At 42.5% G+C, this 23,544-nt stretch overlaps 1 long non-coding RNA gene across 3 annotated transcripts in view; it reads right to left on the bottom strand.

Moving 5' to 3' along the window:
* LOC118969190 (uncharacterized) overlaps positions 1–23,544 on the bottom strand; it is a 115,114-nt gene that overhangs the window by 77,492 nt on the left and 14,078 nt on the right. For all 3 annotated transcript variants that reach the window (XR_005057117.2, XR_005057116.2, XR_012133236.1), the window contains exon 2: positions 23,257–23,439. This is a non-coding gene — a long non-coding RNA (uncharacterized lncRNA). The remainder of the gene's footprint in view (positions 1–23,256; positions 23,440–23,544) is intronic.

Raw genomic sequence — 23,544 nt, forward strand, 5'->3', positions numbered from 1 at the left:
GTTACTCTTTGTGACAGCTACTTCTGGTGAAGACTTTTTATTTCAGCTCACCAAGAGCACTCACGTCTGTTTGTAACAAGATGTATAAATGCTCTTCTTGAGTCTGGCAGACAAGTTGTTTCTGTTCACTAGCCTTGATGCCAGTGAAGCAGAAATTTCCTATCCCAGGACTCAGTCCTTTTTCTGGCTCGATTTTGTAAAGGCTCAATAAACCCTTTTATTTCAGAGCTCTCCAGGTCTCTAGAGTTTTTGATTTATCATTAATAACAATGAGTTAGCATTTTTTAGAATATTGGATGTGGCAAGTATGGTAATAAGTGATTTACATGCATTGTCTCAAATTTTTAACAGAATTTCAATAAATTAGAAAGCATCTACAGTCAATTCAAGGGGAACATTTAAGGTAATCAGAGCTCAGATTTCTAGAGTACTGACAGTGGTCTTAGCAAAATAGAAGAAACAAAGAAATGTCATCAGAGTTAATATTTTTAATAAAATGTGTATGGTGAGAGAATTTCAAGAAACCATATAACAAGTAGTATCAGAATATTATTTTGACAAAGTGGTGAAATGTGGTTTGGACTAGGGTACAGAGCAGGGAATATGTAACTCCTGAACAAGTACAGCCAAAGAATATTCACTCAATTAGTGTTGATGATTGATTAACACTGAATACTTCCTATGGGCTAGTCACCAGACTAAATTCTTCACCTACTGTAATCCAACTTAATCCTCACTACTCTATGGGAATATTATAACCATTTCTCTGTTTTACAAACGAGGGAGCTGAGGTGCACATTAGTTGAACTTCCATGGTTGGTCACATAGCTAGTAATTGATAGAGATGGGACATGAATTCTAGCAGATCCATACCTGTGCACTCATACTTAACCATCATGCACACTGCATACTGCCTCAACAGTAACCTGACTAGAGTACTTCATCCTTTTACACTATTGACTATCAATTTTTATTAATAATTTGGATGATGATGCAAATGGTGCACTGAGCAAATGTAAGCATAATCTAAAGCAGCAAAGAGGAGCTGAAGTAGGAGAATTGGGATTCAAAATTATTTCAATAGACTTGTTTGGTGCTAGAACAGATAACAATTGACATTTGCAGTTTAATGCAGGGTGTGTCAGCCTCGGTGACATAGACATTTTGGGATGGATAATTCTTTGCTGTGAGGAGGTGTCTTGTGCATTGTAAGATGTTTTAGCAGCATTGATGGCCTGTACCCACTAAATGCTAGTAACATCTCTCAGTGTGACAGCCAAAAATATCTCCAAATGTTACCAAATTTAACTGAAAAACAGCCATGCCAAACACGGTGGCATGGCTGCAAGGCTGCAGGAGAGCAGAGCAGAGGACAGAGACTGAGACTGCTACAGGGAAAGAGACCCAGAGGCAGAGACGGGCTTGCTGCATGCAGACTCGCTCTGAGTGGATGGAATTATAGTGATTGACCTGCCACCGTGGGAATAAAGTTGGGTATAACCCTTTCACCCCAAGAATGTTCTACTGTCATTTCTTTGGTCACACTGAATTCATAGTGAACTTGCCCGGGGCTGAAATCCATTGGCAAGACAGTCATCTACAAGAATTCAGTTGATTCCACTGTCTCCAGGCTCTTATTGTGCACAAGTGTGGGAGGCAAAATCTCCTCCAGTTGAGAACCAGTGATTTAGTTGTTGACCACACATTGTTTTTGTTCAATTCTTATAATTCTGGTAAGAGGTAAGTAGAGTTGAAATTGAAAACAAAGTTATCTGATTCTAGGTGCCAGGCTCTCAACAAAATGAAATTAAGCAGAGATGAAAGTAAATTCCTGCATTAGAGCCAAACAGCAACAAAAAACAGAAGCCTGTGATGAGGGAATTAGGAGAGTTAACACATGTGGAAGAAAATATGCTTTTAAATGAGTAAGGACTAACTAATTGTAACAAACATTTGTTGAGGGCTTATGCTTTTTCAGATTCTGCTATGCGCTATGTACACAAGTTCATTTAAACCTCACAGGTAGCCCCATAAACTAAACAGTATTATTCTATTTTAGAGTATGAGGACATTGAAGCTTAAAAGACGTAAACTAGCATAACCTAGTGGCAGAGGTAAAGTGACAATGCTATGATTTGAATTCAAGCCGTCTAACTTTAAAAATCAGTATTACTCTTTCATAGACACTACACATGCGCTGAACTCACCATTGCAATGTGGCTGGAGAGAAATACTGGAGTATATCAATAAATGTCCAAAACATGAGAGGTTATCGTCCTTTCCTGTTCTGATGTTTAGGACATACACAATACACAGATGTCAGCTGGGATTGCACAGTCTCTTAAGAACCTGATCAGATTTGTTTGAAACTGTTGTCCACATCTCAAGGAAAGTCAAAGTCATTGTGGATAAAGTGAAGGTTCCTGTGCCCAGGATTCCACCTGGCCCTGGTTGGCTAGCTCACTACACATGTGTGGGCAATATGTTGCTATTGACTCTATATAAAGAGCTCCTACCCAATGCTGTGGGCAAAATGGTGGCAAGGCTGCAAGGCTGCAGGAGAGCAGAGCAGAGGACAGAGACTGAGACTGCTACAGGGGAAGAGACCCAGAGGCAGAGACGGGCTTGCTGCATGCAGACTCGCTCTGAGTGGACGGAATTCTAGTGATTGACCTGCCACTGTGGGAATAAAGTTGGGTATAACCCTTTCACCCCCAAGAACTTTCTACTGTTATTTCTTTGGTCACATTGAATCCATAGTGAACTTGCCCGGGGCTGAAATCCATTGGCAAGACAGTCATCTACAAGAATTCAGTTGATTCCACTGTCTCCAGGCTCCTATTGTGCATAAATTGTTTGTATTTTGCACTACATCAACCCAGATTAGGAGCTAAATCCTTTGCTGAAGTTCACAAATCAAACAACCTGACCCAAAACCTTCCGGGACATAGTAAATTTCACTGAAGTCTGTTACAGATTAAATGTGGCAATAGATGCTAAAATCACAAACTAGACAGCTCTTCAGGCAGGAAAATATCAGGACTGGATATGCTTTATTCAAAAAAGAAAAATTAGAAAAGTATGGATCCAAAATGGAAACACTTGTTCCCAAAAACAGCAAACCAAGACTTAATTGAAAGCATGTGATCTTTAACCAGTCATTCTGGAATTTCCTGATCAGCGCTAGTGAGATAATCTACATGATAGACCCCCACACAAACACTTCCCCCAAGGAAGGTGACCTTGCCTGAAACAATCTTTTCTTTCACTAATTCTACCTTGTCCCACCTCATTTCTGCCTATAAAGTCTTCCATTTTGCACAGCTCCTGGGAGCTTCTTTCTGCTTGCTTGATGGGATGTTACCCAACTCAAGAATCATTGAAAAAAACCAATTAGATTCAAATTTACTCAGTTGAATTTTACTTTTTAACAGCTTCCTCTCCCTACTCTCATCCTCATCCTCTCTTCTGAACTATTAATAATCCTTCCTTTATTATGAACAGCAATCTGCTCTTCTCAAAGTGCAAGCATCTTTTATTTTTCAAATAGGAACTTTAAATCTGTGTCACATTTGAAATTTCTTCTTTGTTCTTCTTTAGTGGCTGAGCCAGTAGTTCTCAACCAAGGGCAAGTTTGTCCCCAGGGGACATTCGTAGATGATTTTGTTTGTCACAACTGGAGTGCGGTCAGGGTTGTGTCATGGGGATTTAACTCAGAAAGGCCAGAGATGCTGCTAAATTACTCTCAATGCACAGGATGGTCCCCCTGTAAAGGAGTGCAGAGAGCATTAAGAGTCAGGAAAAAGAACTAATAAAACTTAGCTAAACCTTAACAGCAGACCATTCCGGAATAGTAAGAGATTCAATGTCTAAACTTAGAGAGAGACCAGATCAAAGGAAGAGAGAGCGAGAGGCCTGCCAAGGGCTATTTGAATCCTAGTTTACTAAATCCCCATGGTTTACAACCCTGATATCTACCCTGGCAGGGCCCTTGCTTATTTTCATACTGCTTCTCACTTTAGGTCTCTGTATCTTAAACCGGCTAATAGCCTTTGTTAGGGAAAGAGTGAGTGCTGTTCAGGTGCTAATGCTGAGACCGCAGTCTCATTCACTCACACAGCAGGAAGAAACAAACATTCCATGATTGGAATGGTCAAAGGAAAGTGGGGAAATGTAGAATCTAAGCATTAGTAAGATTAGTAAATTAACATAAGCATAGCCATCTTAGAAACCTAGAAACCATTTTCTGAGAGTGTGACTCAGAGGAAAAAAAAAAAAAAAAAACAAAAAAAAAACAAACCCTGGGCCTGGGTAAGGCCTTGAAAAACAAGTTAATCATGAGCACCGGGTGGTGGGCAGCTGTGACCCTTGGTCAGCTAACCTTGGTCAGTAAATCTTACATACCAAGCTTATCGTGCAGAACCTCCCTAACCATTGAGGAGTAGTCTTACCCTGCCCTTGCTTAACCCCAGGATATATGTCTTGCAAGAATAATGTATAGTTATAGAAAATTGCTATGAGTTAAGTGCTTTGAAATTGCTATATAAACCCTTAGCTCAGAGTGCTCGGGGTCCTTGTTGAGACCCGCTGCGTCGGGGCTGACTTGGACCCCAACTAGTTGGCTGAATAAAGACTTTGCTTGAATTTACATCTCTATGCCTGTGTAGTTTGTTCTCTGGGGAAGCCTCGGAAGCCTGCACCCTAACATTTGGGGGCTCGTCCGGGATTCGAGCGGCTTCCCTGAGAACAAAGGACAGCTGGAGGCAAGGTCTAATTGTCCGGACGGGGCAGTGTAATTCGAGGGTCGCCCCCTCGTGTCTGCATAAATCCATTATAAAGCGGGAGTCGCCATCCCGTGTATGGTCTCGGGTTAGTGGTCCCGAGTGAGGAAGTCCGGGCTGGTAGTCCCGGCCCCCAGGTTAGTGACCCTGGGTAAAAGTCCAGGTAACCAATCCTGGCCCTAGGGTCCGAGTGACTCGGCCTTAGGAAGGCAAATCCGATCGGCAGAAAACTGGCACCCGAGGAAGAAAAGATCGAGCTCGTCACCCTGCGGCAGTCCGAGTGGACGCCCTTCGGGAGAATTACGAGAGTTTTTGAAGACCCTGAAAGTGGTGAGTGTGGTGCGCACCAGAGTGAGAGAAGGACCGGTCCGAATGAGTGCAATCAGATGTGGTGTGTATGTTTGGTGTTATCATTGATTGTTTTACTGTGTTTTGGTTTTGGTTTATATTTCTTTTTGCACTTCTCATTTTAAGTTTCCTTGTTCTAAGGTTCTCCTGCTCTCTCCGTTCCTCCTTTCTGCCACTATATCATTCCCCGCGGGCACGGGTCGGGCAATTAAGAGCCATTAGGGCGCCCGCCGCTAGAAGACTCCCGTGACAGGATAAGGGGGTCACAGCCGCGAATCCCAGATAAATTCGCGTCCCCCGCGGAAGAAAAACTGTGCAACGACAGGCACTCGTTCACAAGCACATACAACAGTCATTTTGTTTGTCTGTTCCTCCTTTCTGCCACTACATCATTTCCTGCGGGCACGGGTCGGGCAATTAAGAGCCATTAGGGCGCCCGCCGCTAGAAGACTCCCGTGACAGGATAAGGGGGTCACAGCCGCGAATCCCAGATAAATTCGCGTCCCCCGCAGAAGAAAAACTGTGCAACGACAGGCACTCGTTTATAAGCACATACAACAGTCATTTTGTTTGAAGTGGCATCTTCATCCTTCGCCTTTGTCTCCCTCATATTCTTTTTCTTCTTCTTTCTCACCATGGGTCAGACTCAGGCTACTCCTAAGAGTCTGATCCTCTCCCATTTCCCCAAGGTCAAGGAACAGGCCTTAAGTATGAGCCTTGGCATCAAGAAGGGTAAGCTCGACACCTTTTGCTCAATCGAGTGGCCTTCCTTCAGAGTAGGCTAGCCGGCCCAGGGGTCTCTTTCTTTGGACCTTATTGGCAAGATCAAAGCCATTATCTCCCGGCCAGGTCCTGAGGGCCACCCTGACCAACTTCCCTATATTCTTGTCTGGGAAAATTTGGCCGAGAATCCCCCTTCCTGGTTGGAGCCCTTTTTGGTAGAGAAACCTCATACTGACCCACAAAAGACCTCCGTCCTAGTTGCCCAGGAAAAATCAAAGCCCTCTGATCGCAGGGCCAGAAATCCTGTGCGCCCAAGTGCGCCGCCTGTCCTCCCCGACAGTTCTCCTCTTTACCCCCTCCCGTCGATTGAGCAGCCACCCCCGTATGCAGAGGAGAGGGGTGAAGCTGCCGGGGAGATAGAAAATGCGGCTAGGGAACCCAGCGGGAACCAGGCGGCTGCAGCTTCCCCAGATTCTTCAGCAGAGGGAGGCGGGAGGCCGGAAAGAGCTTCCTCACACTCCCCCGCCCTGGCCCCACGCTGGGCGCCAGGTAGAACTGGAAGAATGCAGCTAAGGTCTAGAAGGGCCAGAGAACAAGAAGGGGAGGCTCCCTCCTCCACCTCAGAAGGAGCAGTGCCAGTTCTGCCTGTGCGTGCCATCGGTACCGGCATTGCTCAGCAATATCAATATTGGCCCTTTTCATCTAGTGACCTTTATAATTGGAGGACTCAGAATCCTCCCTTCTCAGAGGACCCCAAGTGTCTTATAGGTTTAGTGGAGTCCATTATGTTTACCCATCGTCCCACATGGGACGACTGCCAGCAATTACTCCGCACTCTCTTCACAACTGAAGAACGAGAGCGTATCCTCAATGAAGCCAGGAAAAATGTCCTCAGAGAAAATGGAAGACCCACTACCCTCCAGCCCATCATCGACGAGGCGTTCCCACTTATGCGCCCAGATTGGGACTTCGGAACTGCAGAAGGTAGGGAGCGTCTCCGGGTCTACCGCCAGACTCTGATGACCGGTCTCCGGGCGGCCGCCAGACGGCCCACTAACTTGGCTAAGGTAAAAACTATTGTTCAGGGGGAAATGGAAAGCCCAGCCGCGTATCTGGAAAGGCTGTTTGACGCTTACAGGCAGTACACCCCCATAAACCCGGAAGCAGAAAAACATAGGTCAGCTGTAGTCCTCTCATTCATCAACCAGGCAGCCCCCGATATCCGGAGAAAACTCCACAAGCGGGAAGACCTAGGGGAGATCTCTATTAGAGAGCTGCTGCAGCAGGCAGAGAAGGTCTTCAATGCTAGAGAAACTCCGGAAGATAGAGAAGAAAGGCTGAGGAAAGAGAAATGGGTAATGCAGGAGAAAAATAGGAAGGAAGACAGGGAATTTCAGAAAAGGGAGAACAAGAAGCAGAAGGAAGAGATGGCCAGGATATTCCTGGCCGGAGTGAAGGAAGGCCCTAGGCCACCTCAAGGAACAGGACCCCGTCAATCCCGACTAGGACAAGATCAGTGCGCCCTGTGTAAGAAATATGGACATTGGAAGAGGGAGTGCCCCCAAAGGAGGGAACAAGGGAGAGGGAACCCTGTTAAGACCCTGCACCTAGGAGAGGAGGATTGACGGAGACGGGGCTCGGCACCCCTCCCCGAGTCCTGGGTAACCCTGTGCGTGGAGGGGACTCCCATTGGGTTTATGGTAGATACTGGGGCACAGTATTCAGTTCTCAACCAGGCCCGCGGCCCCCTAAACCCAGGACGCACAAGTATAGTCCAGGGAGCGACAGGGTCCAGGAAATGTGCCTGGACTACTAACAGAAAAGTGGACCTAAGAAGGCATCAGGTCTCTCACTCATTCCTGGTCGTACCCGAAAGCCCCGCACCATTGCTGGGCAGAGACTTATTAACCAAGGTCGGGGCTCGCATTCATTTTGAACCTGAAGAGATAAAAATCATGGACAAAGAAGGGCAGCCCCTACAACCGGCGCATGTGTTAACTCTTTCCCTGGCCGATGAACATCGTCTGTTTCAGGCGGATCAAGAAAAGGGGGGCCAGGGAGAGATAGACTCTTGAGTACAGAAGTTCCCTTCCGCATGGGCTGAGACCGGAGGAATTGGTCTCGCTAAACACCTATCCCCGGTTGTTGTTCAACTCAAAGCCGCAGCTCTACCCATCCGAGTCCGGCAATATCCAATGCCAGAAGAGGCTAGGGAAGGGATAGCACCCCATATCCATAGACTGTTAGAGACAGGAATCCTTAAGACCTGCCAATCTGCATGGAATACGCCTCTGCTTCCAGTGAGGAAGCCTGGCAGTAAAGATTATAGGCCAGTGCAAGACTTGCGGAAAGTCAATGAGAGAGTAGAAGACATCCATCCTACAGTGCCCAACCCTTACACCTTACTCAGCCACCTGCCACCCACGCATGTGTGGTATACTACTCTGGACCTGAAAGATGCCTTCTTTAGTATTCCACTCTCTGAAGTTAGTCAGCCTTTGTTTGCCTTTGAGTGGCAAGAGCCAGGGGGAGGAAGAAAAGGGCAGCTTACCTGGACTAGACTGCCTCAGGGCTTCAAGAACTCTCCCACCTTATTCAATGAAGCCCTAAGCCAGGACTTGGAGCCCTTTCGCAAGAGCCACCCCCACGTGACGTTGTTGCAGTATGTAGATGACCTGTTGCTGGCCACAGAAACCCGTGAAGAGTGCGAAGAAGCCACGGGGAACTTGCTGGCTGAACTAGGTGAACTGAGATATCGAGCCAGCGCCAAGAAAGCCCACATCTGTCAGAGGTCAGTAGTCTACTTGGGGTACACAATATCTAATGAGGCCAGGTGGCTAACACAGGCCATGAAGCAAACTGTCCTGGCTATCCCCATCCCTTCCTCACCCCGGGGAGTGAGAGAATTTCTTGGCTCAGCCGGGTTTTGCAGGCTCTGGATTCCAGGGTACGCAGAAATAGCCCGACCACTATATGAAGCAACCAAAGAAGGGCCGGGCTGGCAATGGATGCAGGAACAACAAGAGGCGTTTGACAGACTAAAAGAAGCTCTCCTCCGGGCCCCCGCCCTATCTCTGCCAGACCCAGAAAAACCCTTTATCCTGTTTGTAGATGAAAAGAAAAGAGTAGCTAAAAGAGTTCTGGCTCAGCAGCTGGGCCCGTGGAAGAGACCTGTGGCTTATTTGTCCAAGCGGCTAGACCCAGTGGCCTCCGAGTGGCCACCTTGTCTGCGTATCCTAGCAGCCATCGCTCTACTGGTAAAAGAGGCAGACAAGCTGACTTTTGGCCAAAATCTGAGAATAACAGCCCCACATACCGTGGAAGAGATCCTCAAGCATCCTCCAGGCAAATGGATGACGAACGCAAGACTCACCCACTATCAAGGGCTCCTACTAGATTCTCCCCGAATCACCTTCTCTGACCCGGTAACCCTAAATCCTGCCACCCTTCTGCCGGACCCAGATCTGACGACCCCCATCCATGACTGTAGAGATATCCTTTCCGAAATTATCCAGGTGCGAGCAGACCTGAAAGACACACCGTTACTGAACTGTGAGCTAAATTGGTATACGGATTGGAGCAGCTTTGTGCAGGAGGGGGTCAGGAGAGCAGGGGCAGCAGTAGTAACCCACGATGGGGAAGTTGTCTGGAGCACAGCTCTGCCCCCTGGCACCTCAGCACAGAAGGCGGAACTTATTGCTCTCGCTGAGGCCCTGGAAAGAGCAGAAGGAAAGCGGGCCAACATTTACACAGATAGCAGATACGCCTTTGGCACTGTCCATATCCATGGTGGCATCTACCGAGAAAGAAGATTCCGTTCCGCGGAAGGGAAGGGACTGAGGAATCTGCAAGAAGTCCAAAGACTATTAGCTGCTGTCGAAAAACCTAAAGCAGTAGCAGTTATACATGTACCGGGCCACCAATCAAAGAAGACACCCGAGGCCATCGGCAACAGCCATGCAGATGCAGAAGCTAAAAGGGCAGCCCTCTCGGACTCTCTTGTGCTTGCGGCCCTCGAAATACCCATACCTGAACTGCCCGCACTGCCGCCCAAACCTGAGTATTCCCCTCAAGATCTTGAATAGATTAGGAAACAAGTCCCGGGGGAAGTGTTTGGAGAGGGACATTGGGGTAGGGACCAGGAGGGTAGATTGATCTTGCCAGAAGCATTAGGACAGTACCTGCTTGCTAATCTGCATAAGTCCACCCATCTAGGTGGAAAAAAACTGCTCAGCCTTTTCCAGTCTGCGCAGTTGGTGTTTCCCCACCAGAATGAAGTGACTCGCCAGATCATGAAAGAATGCAGTAGCTGTGCAATGCTAAGACCAGCCCCAAGAGGGCTGCACCCAGCAGGTACCCGGGAAAGGGGGAGGGCTCCAGGGAGGAATTGGGAAATAGACTTCACCGAAATAAAACCAGGGAAGTATGGATACAGGTATTTGCTAGTTATGGTAGATACTTTTTCTGGGTGGGTGGAGGCCTTTCCAACCAAGCATGAGACTAGCCAGATAGTAGCAAAAAGATTAATTGAAGAAATCATCCCCAGATATGGGGTCCCTGAAGCAATAGGTTCCGATAACGGCCCGGCTTTCATTAGCAAAGTCCTGCAAGGACTAGCCCTAGCTTTGGGAGTAGATTGGAAGTTACATTGTGCTTATAACCCACAAAGCTCTGGGCAGGTAGAGAGAATGAATCGGACCTTGAAAGAGACCCTTTCTAAATTGGTATTGGAGACTGGTGGGGACTGGGTGACTCTCCTTCCCTTAGCCATCTTCCGCGCTCGGAACTCCCCCTATGTACATGGTTTAACTCCATTTGAGATAATGTATGGGGCCCCTCCACCTATAACTCGACGAGTGCAGCTTCCCGATGCAGAGGACCCGGCCCCTGACTATCTGAATGTGTTGCAAGTTCTTGCTAAAGTGCAGCAAGAAATCTGGCCCCTGATCAGAGCATATTATGAGGGCGGGAAAATTCCGAGCCCGGAACATGGCATAGTCCCAGGGGATATAGTATAGGTCAAAAGACATCAAGTGAAGACTCTCGAGCCCAGGTGGAAAGGACCTTATGTTGTATTGTTTACCACCCCCACTGCTCTCAAAGTTGATGGTATCGCTCCCTGAGTACACCACACCCACGTTCGAAAAGTCCTGCCTCATAAAGACCCAGGGGCCTGTAAGGAAAAGTAGAAGGTGCAGCAGCATCCTGCCAATCCCCTAAAACTACACTTAAGCCGAAGATGAAAGAGATCCTGCTAATAAGCTCCTTAGTATGGATCTTCACGAGAGCCACATCTGTGGGGATCAGAGGCACCAACCCCCATCAACCAAGGAACCTGACCTGGATGCTGATTGATAGTGACAATAGGAAAGTCATCAACTCCACACAACACAGTGCGCCAATCGGAACCTGGTGGCCTGACCTGTATTTCTGCTTTCGACAGATCAACCCCGTTTACCGATCCATCCCTCCAAATTTGGCTCGCTCCCATGGGTTTTATGCTTGCCCAGGAACAGGTAAAGGAAGGCACTGTGGGGGGGGGCATGACTTCTTTTGTGCCAGCTGGGACTGTGTAACCTCGAACGATGGGGATTGGAGATGGACAGTTACAAAAATCGATTCTGTCAAATTTACTTATGTCAACAAGGGCATCCCTCGTCACCAGCCTATGACCCTTTACAAAACCAAGGCTTGTGACAAGACAGACCAGGATTGGGTAAGAGTTCAATTCACCGAGACAGGCAAAAACACTGAGGTATCGCGCTGGATAAATAGACTAGCGTGGGGAATAGTGTATTATAAATATGGGGGGCATGCTAGCTCGACCCTCATCATTAAATTAACCGTGTCAACTCCCACCGCTGCCATAGGTCCCAACTCGGTTATAAATCCCCAGAAACCTTCAATCCAGGACAAGGGCCTGAGCAAAAAGGATGAGAAAATGCCAACCAGAACGCTTGCTCCAGAGCCCACGGGAGGACCGAGTCCATCGACCTCTGGGTTATGGGCCCAGCACACCCCCTCCGGGTTAGATAATCCCATGTGGGAAATGGTGCAGGCAGTTGTAGAAACTCTTAACCACACCACTTCCTCCCTCACCGATCCCTGTTGGCTATGCTACCCAGGTTCACCCCCCTTCTATGAGGCAATTGGGATAAATGGCTCCTACACTATCAACAACTCCCATCCCACTTACTGGGACGGGAGACCGTGGGGACTTACAATCGCTCAAGTCTCAGTCGTTGGTACATGTGTAGGCACAGTCCCGACGACCCAGAGCCAGTTATGCTCCTCCTATAATAACACTATGTGGGAGCAGAGAAAGTGGATTATACCCTCCTCGGGCTGGTGGCTCTGCTCAAAGACAGGCCTCACTCCGGCCCTATCCACCTCTGTGTTCAATGCTAACAGTGAGTTTTGTGTGCTGGTGGCCCTTCTACCTCGCCTAATGTATCATTCTCATGAATCTCTCCTTTCTTATTGGGAAGAAAAGCTGAACCCCCACCGGAGCAAGAGGGAGGTTGTTACCGCCCTGACCATTGGAACCCTCTTCACCCTAGAGATGGCAGGGGCAAGCACGGGGGTTGCAGCCCTTGTAACTCGAGAAAAGGGGCTCACAGCCCTGAGGCTGGCAATCGACAGAGACCTAGAACAACTCCGACAGACAATATCAGACCTAGAGCAATCCCTCACCTCCTTGTCCGAGGTGGTCCTACAGAACCGAAGAGGCCTGGACCTCTTGTTCTTAAAGGAAGGTGAGTTATGCGCAGCCTTAAGAGAAGAGTGCTGTTTCTATGTAGACAAAACAGGTGCAGTCAGAGATTCCTTGGCCAAACTGAAAAAAGATTTAGAGAAGAGGCGTAAAGAATATGAAAGTAGCGAAGGCTGGTTTGAGTCTTGGTTCAAATACAAGCCTTGGTTTGCTACCCTTCTCTCGGCCGTTGCGGGGCCGCTCGTTATCCTGCTGTTGCTGTTTACGATTGGCCCGTGCATAATTAACAGGCTTGTTAAGTTTGTGCAGGAAAGAATTGACACTGTCCAACTCTTAGTCCTTCGTCAAAGGTATCAGGACCCAGATGCCGCTGTGGAAGATTCCACAGTCTAATCAAGAAAAGGGGGGAAATGTAAAGGAGTGCAGAGAGCATTAAGAGTCAGGAAAAAGAACTAATAAAACTTAGCTAAACCTTAACAGCAGACCATTCCGGAATAGTAAGAGATTCAATGTCTAAACTTAGAGAGAGACCAGATCAAAGGAAGAGAGAGCGAGAGGCCTGCCAAGGGCTATTTGAATCCTAGTTTACTAAATCCCCATGGTTTACAACCCTGATATCCACCCTGGCAGGGCCCTTGCTTATTTTCATACTGCTTCTCACTTTAGGTCTCTGTATCTTAAACCGGCTAATAGCCTTTGTTAGGGAAAGAGTGAGTGCTGTTCAGGTGCTAATGCTGAGACCGCAGTCTCATTCACTCACACAGCAGGAAGAAACAAACATTCCATGATTGGAATGGTCAAAGGAAAGTGGGGAAATGTAGAATCTAAGCATTAGTAAGATTAGTAAATTAACATAAGCATAGCCATCTTAGAAACCTAGAAACCATTTTCTGAGAGTGTGACTCAGAGGAAAAAAAAAAAAAAAAAAACAAACCCTGGGCCTGGGTAAGGCCTTGAAAAACAAGTTAATCATGAGCACCGGGTGGTGGGCAGCTGTGACCCTTGGTCAGCTAACCTTGGTCAGTAAATCTTACATACCAAGCTTATCGTGCAGAACCTCCCTAACCATTGAGGAGTAGTCTTACCCTGCCCTTGCTTAACCCCAGGATATATGTCTTGCAAGAATAATGTATAGTTATAGAAAATTGCTATGAGTTAAGTGCTTTGAAATTGCTATATAAACCCTTAGCTCAGAGTGCTCGGGGTCCTTGTTGAGACCCGCTGCGTCGGGGCTGACTTGGACCCCAACTAGTTGGCTGAATAAAGACTTTGCTTGAATTTACATCTCTATGCCTGTGTAGTTTGTTCTCTGGGGAAGCCTCGGAAGCCTGCACCCTAACACCCCACAACAAAGAATTATCTGATCCAAAATGTCAGCAGTTCCAAAATTGAGGAGCTCTGGGCCATTGAAGAATGGAAGTTTCTCCAGAAGAAAGTCAAGGGCAGTAATGAAAGAACCAAATTGTAGCAAATGAGGAATGGCTGAAGGAGCCATAACTGCTTAACATGGAGAAGGGGAAAACTTGGGGAAACTAACGGCTCCTGAAAATTTGAAGAGTCAGGGGCCACACCAGCTTCAGAGAAAGGATGTGGTGCTTATAGTGTAGCAATTTCATCTAGGTAAAAAAAGACTATTCTAAGAGGACTGGCTGCAAATGAAATGGGTGACCCCTTGTCAGGACGTAGAGGAGAGTCAAGTAATAAGTTGACCTTAGCAAATTTCCATTTTTGTTGGTTGTAAATGGTCACATACCAGCAATTTTCATAGGACTCAACCTAATGTTATCGAAGCTTTTTTCACTCAGGGATTCAATAAACTTTAATGATGTCTATGGATTTTCTCAAATCAAAGCTGGTTAGGATTTTCAGTATTTACCATGACGGTAGGATCATTTTAGGGTGGCATCTCAGAGTCTTGAGCCTGTCTTTCCTTCCTGTCTATTTAACTTATATTCTTGAATAATTTTAGTATCTTGGAGAATTATTTTCTTCCCATGGGCACCTGCCCTGAAATAGCACTCCAGAAACTATCGCAGTTCAGATAAGGTTTCTGGTTTTAGGCAAGGAGCTTGATCCATGTTGTGTGTGATGCTAAGAAACTAAATCTTTTACTCCTCTTCCACTTTATCTCTTTGGAGCTGAAGTTCTACATATTCTTAAGTCTCTGATATGATTATATTAGTTGTAGAAAATAACATCCAGCTAATTGAAATAAAATTTGAAGCTTTCTCCGCCTCCCATGTTTTTTATGAGAAATTTAAATATGCAGAGAGGTTGAAAGAATAGTACAATAATTATCCATACACCTACTATTTATATACAGCAATCTCTTTTACATTTTGTACTTTAAAAATATTTTGTGTGTGTATATATATATATATACACATAGCTAAATATATAAAACATAAATATATAAAAACAGGTAATTTTAGCATCTTTTTAAATGTTTATATTTATATATACTGCTAAACCATTTGAAAAGAAGTTGCAGACAACATATCAATTTACCTCTAAATACTTTAGCATGAATCTCCTAAAAATAAGAAAATTATCCTACATAACCACAATGCTGTTATCATATGTAAAAAATTAACACCAATTCCCTAATATCATCCAACATCCAGTTAAAATTCACATTTCTCTGACGATCTTAAAAAGTTTTCCATCATAGCTGTTTTTTTTATACTAGAAACCAATCAAATCTATCCATTATAGTTGGCTGTTATATCTCTTAAATATCTTTTACCCTAGAATATTGTTACAACTCTTTGATGACATTGAGTATTTTATGAGATCAGGTAAGTTGTATGATAGAACATCCACTTTCTGGATATGATTTGTTGTTTCCTTATGGTGTGTTCAACTTGATCATCTATAACCTGTGTTTATTATAAACTGGAAATTAGATCTAAAGACCTAGTGGAGATTTGGGTTAATCATCTGTGGTATATATACTTTACAGATGGTGCTATGTTTGTCATATTGCACCCTATTAATAGACACACAATATCTGCCTATCCCATTATTTGTGTTTCTAAGTTTAATGACTTGGTTAAGGTGGTGACTATCAGGTTGCTTCATAGTAAAGGTACTTTTTTCCTTTATTTGAGAGATACGCTTTGGCATCATGAGACGATCCTGTTTTTTAACAACCTTCCAGCCAATTACTTAGCACCTATGGATGACCCTTGCCTACATCAGTTATTTCATGGGGGCAGAGGAGATGCAGAGTTCTGATTTTCTAATTATGTCATCTCTTCTACATTTATTAGCTGATACTCTTTTATAAAGGAGCATTTATCCTCATTAACTGAGGCTGAACTACATTTTCTTCAAAAAGGCATTGTAAATGCCTAATTCTTTCCTTTTAATTAAAAAAATGAGGCTTTTTAATGATTTCTTAGTAAGTTTCTACTCTTTGAAATAGAGTAAAAAATCTCAAACTGAAAGCAAGAAACTGTTTCTAATCTTCTCAATAAAAGAAGAGGAAAATGGAATTTTAATTACTGCCTATAAAATGTAATTTATTTCTATAATTATAATATCATTACATAAGAATTAAACTGAAAATTCACCATCTTCAACAAGAGTTTCAAAGAGCAGTAATTAAGTGCCTAATAACTCATTATCACATACTACTGCTGCAAACATTACTCTAAGAATCATATTAGGATATCCTTCATTAAAGGAATGAATAACCAGTTAGAACAAGTAGAGGTTGATTTGCAAACATGTAAAATTGTTACCTTTGAAATTATATTTATTGTCCTTCATAGTCCAATAAAGTCACCTTACTTAGAAAGTCAAATCACAAAGAATTGTGGGAGAAAATAATATATATATATATACAAAGGTTAAAAAGTGAACTGGATTTCTTTAATAATTAATTCATCACTTCATATAGTTTCAAAAAATCAAAATTTCAGTAGAGAAGACATATTGTCCCTAAAATTTACTTTGAACTAGGCTACAATGACATTGGAGTAAGCTCCAGTTTCAGGGAATGTTATGAGACCTAAAATTATATACATATCACAATAAAAGTAAAACCTAAATATCCAATACCATATCTGTTCTGTATTTCCCAAATCACAGAAATATGAAGAAACTTTTTTCATAAGTGTACTACTTTAAGGGAATACTGTACTGATTTTGCCAACATTTATATGTTGTTGTTGTTTTTCTTGTGGGGAATAAGGAACTCAAGGCCTTTAAAACTTTAGGTTCATAGTTTCCTGGAAAAAATTAATGTATTCCTAAGTGGTTAGCCATTCCTGAGAACCTTACTAATATTTCTTTTAAAACTGATACCCTTTCGGGGAAAGAGAAAAGCAAGAAAAAATAAAGTGCTCACAGTGAACAACTTGAAAACACCAAAGGATAAAGGCGACATCCAGATGATACAAACCTCTAGAGAATTAGTTTTGACCAAATAAGCTTAATATTAAAGGAATGTTTGATTCTACCTCATTCTTCCTGACAGACATGTCAAAATTGATCCATGCATGCACACCAAGGAAATAAGATTGAATTTCAGCTCAGGATCATCCATGGCACATACTCTTTCCCAGGTTAGGGATCATGGTGGTGGGTGGGAGTGAGTCAAGTCATCCACCAGTCTTCCATAGCTTTGCAATGTATTTTTTAGTGCTACGTGAAGGGGAGTTGGAGACATCTATCCTTTGTCCTGAATAGACAGGTAGCCAGACATGAGCAGGGAGGGCGAAGGGGGACTTTGGCCATTGTTTATATTTGGCTGGTGTTTGCATTCGACTGGATGCTTGTTTACATTCTAAACATTTTGTGTAAACTGTTCTCTCTGGATGTGGAAAATAAGAATATAGAAACTAGACCGGCCAAAACTGGCTGGTTCCAACATGGAAGAGAAATAGACTCAGACTTTACCTCAAAGTACATTATATGCTCATTAGTATGCTAAAAATCACACCCCTTGAAACCATGACAGTTCCAAGGCAGACCATCTAAGGACAAAAACAGAGCATCCCCCTGTTTCCTGGAAATCATCTCCCTATCCTGAGAAAACCCCACCTCCCTGGATTGGACTTTCCAACATTGCTATTCTGTCAATTCTGCTAAAATGTTTGTTGTGAAAAAATAGCCCACCCCTGCTTGAACTCCAGCTATAAGTGCATCCAGCCCAAACCCCACCACACTGCTCACCTCTCAAGCCCACACTCCTCCCTCGAGGACTTTGCTTTATTAAACTACTCTGCTTGTACCTGCTCGACCTGCTCATGAATTCTTTCTTTTTTGATATATTTTTAATGATGTTATAATTGATATAGAATATTATATTGGTTCCAAGTGTACAACATAGTGATTTGATGGTAATATACATTATTAAGTTATACCCCCAACTAGAGTAGTTACTGTCAACATAGAAAGATGTTACAGAACTATTAACTATATTTTCTATACTGCATTTTTATCCCTGTGATTAATTTATGCAATGATTGAGAATTTTGTGCCTCTTTATCCCCTTTGTCTATTTCACCCACCCACCCCAAACCCTCCCTCATGGTAACCACCAGTCACTTCTCAAGTGTTCGTGAGTGTGTTGCTGTTTTGTTCATTTTTGTTGTTTTTTGATTCTACCTATAAGTGAAATCATATAGTATTTGTCTTTCTCCACCTGGCTTATTTCATTTAGCATAATACTCTCCAAGTACATCCATGTTGAGCAAATGGCAGGATTTCTTTCTTTTTTGACTAATATTCCATTGTGTATATGTACTATTATCTTCTTTATCCATTCATCTATTGATGGACACTTTGGTTGCTTCTATATCTTTGGCTATGGTAAATAATGTAGCAATAAACATAGGGGAGTATACATCTTTTTGAATCCAAGATTTTGTTTTCTTAGGGTAATTCCTAGAAGTAGAATTACTGGGTTGTATGGTATTTCTATTTTCAGTTTTTTCAGGAACCTCCATAGTGGTTGTACTAATTTACGTTCTTACCAACAGCATAGGAGGATCCCCTTTTCACCACATCCTCACCAACACTTGTTAATTCTTTGTGAATTCTTTCTTAACCAGAGTCAAGAATCATCTCCTGGGTTGAAGTCTCACCTAGCACACAGGTAGGTCTCCCTGGATTGGACTTTCCAACATCACTATTCTGTCAATTCTGCTAAAATGTTTATTTTGAAAAAGAATTTATTCCAATACAATTGATTTATTAGGGAATGACTTAAGCATAATGCAACATTTGCATCTCATTTCTGTAATTTTGTCTCTGAAAACACTAGGTGAATGTAGAAAACTGCAACCAAATAAACTGAGCTCTGAAATCTATTCGCCTCCACTTTACACTGAGGCCACACTTCCCAATGAGTATTCCCAGCCGGACTAAGTGAGACAGAAATCTAAGGCAGGCCCATTCCCAGAAGAATGGGGACTCATCTGACATGTCACCTTGGTTCAAGAATTCCCCATCAGGTTTGCTGAAAATTTCTTAAAACTGCAAAACTTAAAAATACTTGATATTTTTCATATCCAATGTTGCCTCATCTCTTCTCTTCTCCACCAGGGTTAGATCTTGCATTGTAGTTTGACAGCTCTCCCTAGCCTCCTCTGGCTCCCTTCTCCTCTTCCCTCAGAGGTATTTTCCCCATTATATCTCTAGTCCATCTTATCCTGTCTTCACATTTACTTCTCAGAGTACCATTCCTAGCACAGGTATCAATGGGGCTATAAATGAAAAAAAAAAGTGGTCATGTGTTGGTAACTGTTGAAAGTAGATGATGGGTATATCTGACCATCTGCTGTACTCACAAATAAACAGTAAGTCCATTGTACAGTCTATTTTAAATGTTTTAAAACTTTAGAATGAATACTTCAAAGACGAAGGAAGGAAGGAAGGAAGGAAGGAAGGAAGGAAGGAAGGAAGGAAGGAAGGAAGGAAGGAAGGAAGGAAGGGAGGGAGGGAGGAAGGGAGGGAGGGAGAGAAAGAGAGTAACAAACCTGTATGAGATGGTTACTCAGGCTCAACAGAAGCCTTTGTGATCACTGGTTCATCACATGACATGAATTTAAAAAACAACTGTGAAGCCTTCCTTTTTGTGTAAGTGACCTTGAACAGCTGCATAATTGTGTCAAAAACTAGAATAATGTTTTCAAGGTTAATCCATGTTGTAGTATGTCTCAGTACTTCATGCCTTTTAATAGCTGAATAATATTCATTGTGTAGATACAACACATTTATTTATCTATTCTGTTCATTCACATTTGGGTTATTTCAACTTTTTGGCTATTATGCTTAATGCTGCTACAAACATTTGCTTCCAAGTTTACATATGGGCAGATGCTTTCAATTCTCTTGTGTATACACCTAGGAATGGAATTTCTGGGTAATATAGTAACTATATTTAACATTTTGGGAAACTTCTAACCTGTTTTCCAAAGTGGCTGCAAATTTCACAACCCAACCAGCAATATATGAAAGTTCCTCTTTCTCTACTCCCTCACCAACACTTCATGTATTTTTGTTTCTTTCTTTCTTGGTGGTATGAAATAGTAGCTCATGATTTTGATTTGTAGTTCCCTAATGACTAAAGATATTGAGCATCTTTCCAAGTGCTGTTAGCCATTTGTACATTTTCTTTGGAAAAATGTCTGTCCAAATTCTTTGCTCATTTTTTAATTGGGTAATTTATTTTTTATTGTTGAGTAGTATTAGTTCTTTATATAGTGTAGACTCATTCCATTATCAGTATATGAATTGCAAATACTTTCTCTCATTATGTGGGATATCTTTCATTTTCTTGATGGTGTCTCTGAAGCATGAAAGTTTTAAAATTTTTAACGAATTTCAGTTTGTGTATTTTTTTGTTATGGCATGTGTAATTTTGTTGTCATATCTAAGAAACCAGTGTCTAATCCAAATTCATGGTGTGAGGTAAGGTCCAACTTCATTCTTTTCATATAGATATCCAGTTGTCCCACCACCACTTGTAGAAAAGGTAATTCTTTCTATATTGTATTGTCTAGGCACCCCTGTTGAAAACCTAATGACCATAAATATAAGAGTTTATTTCTGGATTCTTAATTCTGTCCTATGGAGATATAGGCCTATCTTTATGCCAATACCACATTGCCTTAATTACTATAGTTTTGTAGTAAGTTTTGAAATTGGAAATTGCAAGTCCTCCAAATTTGTTTTTATTTTCAAAACTGCTTTGGTATTCTGGATCCTTTGCATTTCCGTATTAATTTTATGATTACCTTGACAATTTCTGTGGAAGAGACAACTAGGATTTTGCTAGGTATTGCTTTGAATGCACATGAATTTGGAGAGTGTCACTAAATACTGTCTTCCAATCAGTTGTATGTCTTTTCATTTACTTAGGGCTTTTTTAAGTTCTTTTAGTAAGGTTTTATAGGTTTTAGTGTATAGTTTTACACTTCCTTTGTTAAATTTATTCCTATGTATTTGTTCTTTTTGATGCTGCTGTACATGGAGTTTACATTTCATTTGTGGTTTAATAGCAGTGTATAGAAGTAAAACTGATTTTTATATATCTGTCTAGAATTCTGCAAACTTATGGAATGTATTAGTTCTAATAATTTATTAGTGGATACCTTAGAGTTTTCTATATAAAAGGCCATGTCATCTGTGAATGGACATGTTTTTATTTCTCCCTTTCCAATCCAGATGCCTTTTATTACTTGTTCTCATCTAATTGCTCTGACTAGAATCTCCAGCACAATGTTTTTGAGCTGATGTGAGTGAGCTTGTAGATTGGTGGTGGGTCACAGGGTGAGCAGGGGGGTTGGCTGCAGGCTCTGGCTCTGTTCAGGATTTAGTCTGGTTGTGCTTTTCTGGGTTCAGCTTGATTCAGCTGTGTTTCACTGTATTCCAGCTCTGGATAGAGGCTCCAGACTCAAGGATGCAACTTGGGTTTAGTTCCATTCCACATGCTCCACATTCTCTTTGAACCTATAGCTGTCAATGATTGGTGAATCACAGGAGTGAAAAACTAAGCCCAAACCATGAGAATACCTTTAAAGCTCTCTGCTCATGTCAGTGTAACAGGAAGTACATTCTGCTCATGGGATAATGACACTGCAAATGTTAAGTATTAAAGCAGTGGATGTATGTTTTTATTAGAGGGGAATGAGTAACTGGGACTAGTAGGCCCAATTAAGAAAAAGTACATATATAGGCATCAAGATGGAGTTAGGGATAGGGTAGAGAAAGTGCATTAGATCCTTAGAGCTCTTGTTTTTCCTGCTTATGTATTTCACATGAACAGTGTTTTTCAGATCTGCTATTTAATCAAATTATTTTATTCATTCAACAAATATTTTCTGCTTTTGTGAGGTGCTGCCTCCCCACAGCTCTCCCCTTAGAGGTTCCAGGTTTGACTCCCTTGCTCCCTTCAGATCTAGGGGTGGTAGGCCCCTTGCACTCCTCTGTTTGTGTTTCTTTACATTCTGCAGTGTTTTTATTAAACTGTCCTCAAATTATCCCAAGTTGAGACTGAACTATGACTGACATATCTGTTAATAGTTTTAAACTAATAATGCCAATGTAATTACTAAGAATAAGTCTCCTTAGTATGAAGTTGCATACTTATTGTAATTCTTTTTGACCTAACAATATATCCCTCCAGGAATACACAGCCAAAATATTGTGTCTTATAGTGTATTACTTTTCTATTGCTGCCATAACATATTACCATAAATTTAGCAGCTTAAAACAAGACAAATTTGTCATCTCACAGTCCAAGATGGCTTGACAAGTTTCTATGCTTCAGGTTTCACAAGGGCAAAACCAGTGTTGACTGGCTTGGATTCTTTATCTGGGAACTCTGGGGAAGAATCCACTTCCAAGCTCACTCCAGTTGTACAAATCAATCCCTTGCAAATATACAATCGGTCCTTCATTTCTTTGCTGGCTGTCAGCATCGGGCCACTATTGGCTACCAGAAGGCTCTTTCCAGTTCATGTACATGGGCTTCTCCATCTCAGTGCCAGCAACAGGAGACTGAATCCTTTTCACACTTGGAATCTCTCTGACTTCCCTTTCTGTCACATCACTTCTGTTTCCAGTCAGAGAAAGTTATCTGTTTTTATGGGTTTGTGTGGTTAGACTGAACTCACCTGCATAATCCAGGATAATGTCCCTATTATAAGGTCCATACTCTTCACTACATTTGCAAAGCCCCCTTTGCCATTTTAATGTAATATATTCATATGTTCCAGAGATTAGAGAAAGAACATCTTTTGAGGGGCTATAGCTCTGCCTATTATATATAGACACTCAAAAATTTCTTCTCTCTGTGGTTGTGCCATCCACTTGATATATAAATAAGATTATTTATTTCAGTTTGTTTTTTTTCCACTTGTTTCAAAATAATTTTAGACTTACAGAAGAGTTGCAAAGATAGTACAGAGGATTCCTGCATTCTTTTGTTTGAGTTAACTTCTGATTTGTAGGAATTCATTTGTTTTAAATGAAAACATCTTGTTTTATTTTTTAATTATGCAAAACATTTACATGGTTCCAAAATCAAAAGTTGTATAACCAGGTACTTTTCAAGATTTGGCTTGCATACCATTTTACCTTCCTTTTTTTATCTTCTTCCTCTTAAGAAACTATTCTCCTTCTTCTACTAATCTGCTGATATTCCCCAATGCTGATACATCCCTCAGCCTTTCTTACCTGAGATAATTATTCTTCACAGGTTGTTCCCTTCTTCCTCCTATGTCTTCCTTCAGGAGATGAGGGAAATACTATGATGGAGCTTAATGACATCCACTGCTCAGATAAGGCAGAGATTGGCAGAGGCTTCAGATGAAACATTCGGGGAATATCCTTAATCACCAACCATGTGCTCACCTCTCTCTGAAATCAATGGATATCAAGAAAGCTTATCAGCATTAATTAAACTCACCATATTTCTTATACTCTAAACCACCACTCATAGTAAAATCTACCATCAGTTAGTAA

Source organism: Manis javanica, chromosome 7, assembly GCF_040802235.1.
Source record: "Manis javanica isolate MJ-LG chromosome 7, MJ_LKY, whole genome shotgun sequence".
In the NCBI taxonomy this organism is placed as follows: domain Eukaryota; kingdom Metazoa; phylum Chordata; class Mammalia; order Pholidota; family Manidae; genus Manis; species Manis javanica.